The 1,647-nt window shown below is 50.0% G+C and overlaps 1 protein-coding gene across 1 annotated transcript in view; it reads left to right on the forward strand.

Moving 5' to 3' along the window:
* Positions 1–491: 491 nt before the first annotated feature.
* The window catches only part of grin2aa (glutamate receptor, ionotropic, N-methyl D-aspartate 2A, a), a 195,718-nt gene continuing 194,562 nt past the window's right edge, over positions 492–1,647 (forward strand). The window contains exon 1 of the mRNA XM_024271483.2: positions 492–1,596. The gene's annotated coding sequence lies outside the window, so the exon portion shown is untranslated. The remainder of the gene's footprint in view (positions 1,597–1,647) is intronic.

The raw sequence follows: 1,647 nt of genomic DNA on the forward strand, positions 1-1,647 counted from the left end.
TGCTTGCTCCTTCCCCTGAATGTTTGTGATCAACCGTGACCTGCTTCTGCTCTGACTTACCTGTCAGCTTGATTAGATCTTGTTTTTACCAAACTCTTTTCAGACACTGAGACGGAGAGATTTCCCATCCAGACAGGGAATCGTTGCTCCTTCTCACCAGTCACAAACCTAAACAGGATCCAGCACATCTGTTTCCATACAGTAAACTGATCAGAAAGAACTTTTCAGGTTGACCTGCTCCCACTCCACTGTCCTGCACCTCCTGGTGGCTGGAGGAGTTTACTGCTGACTTAGCTGAACCTGTTTGTCTCCTCCAATTCATGTCCAGAACTCTGCCATCTGCTCTCCTTTGGCTTGTCCTGGAACCACCAATCCTGACAGAGGCAGAGATATTTGAAAACCGTCGACAGAAAAGCTTCAGAAACTCAACACAAGAACTTTTTTTTATCCAGTTTGTAAAATTAGAGAAAGAAAAAAAGTGGTGCCACCTGAGCAGTGACCAGAGCTGGAAACAAGGAAATCTGTAAGTAGGTTATAGAGGAATATTTCTACAGTGAACAAAAACCCTCCTGTGTGAAGTTTGTTCACGTTTCACAGAGGGGAGGGGGCAGTTATTCAACATTTCATCCTGAGCCCCCCCTTATCTCCTCTTGTTGTTGTGTCTCTGTAAATGCAGAAAACCTGACTGGGGGGGTTCTATGGATATGATCCAAAAATAAAGAGGGTACATTTTAGGAAAAGGGGTTCAAACAGCTTGTTTTTACCCCCTGTTGCCTCTCAAACCCCCCAATTCTTGTTACCCCCCCTCAAAGTAAGCGACTTGCTGATGAGGCTCTAGCGCAGAGAGCTGAGGGGAGGGAGGGGGTAGTGACAGACCGACGGACCGCTATAGTCCGTCTATCCAGCTGCCTCTGCAGAAGCGGCGGTTCTGCACAGCAGCGGTGCGCGCGCGCTCCACACACTTTCTTCTTTTCTTTTTTACACGCGCGCGCGCAAGGAGATCGGAGTCTTTCTTTTATATATGTGTATGTTGGGTGGATGGGGGGAGACAGAAGGGAGCCAACGAGACTGGAGCAAGTCCCCACGCGCGCTCTGCGGGAGCCACAACCGCCGAAGTGACCACAACGCGCCCCCGCGTGCGTCTCCAGTGTGCGCGGTCCCTCTCTCCTCTCTCGGGACTTCTTTGGGGAGGAATACGATCCGATCACGTAAAGTTGAGCCCCGACGACGCGCGCGCGCGGGGGGCTCAACTGAGATTGCAGTGGAGAAGCATCAGCAGCAGCAGAGGCGCACGCACGCACGCACGCACGCAGACAAGATTGGATTACAACGGCGGTGATTCTATTCGCAGCTGCACGCTGGTGAAGTGCTAAAACCGAGGATTTCATTCATCTTTTTTCTTTCTTTTTTCGGGGCACGCTGGGAATTATTCATTGCCAGAGATTATACGTGTCATCCTCCCCACCACCACCACCACCACCTCCTGGTGTTTGTGAGTCTCACCATCAGAGGCTGCATGTTTTATCCGAGGAGAAAGTGGACTGTTGCAATGCCTTCCCGCGCCACCGTTTTGGAGCTCTGCAAAAGGGAGATGCTGTAAGTACTTTATTATTTTATTTTTTATTTCATTTTGCATCCAAGGATCCC

Source organism: Oryzias melastigma, linkage group LG8 (assembly GCF_002922805.2).
Source record: "Oryzias melastigma strain HK-1 linkage group LG8, ASM292280v2, whole genome shotgun sequence".
In the NCBI taxonomy this organism is placed as follows: Eukaryota; Metazoa; Chordata; class Actinopteri; order Beloniformes; family Adrianichthyidae; genus Oryzias; species Oryzias melastigma.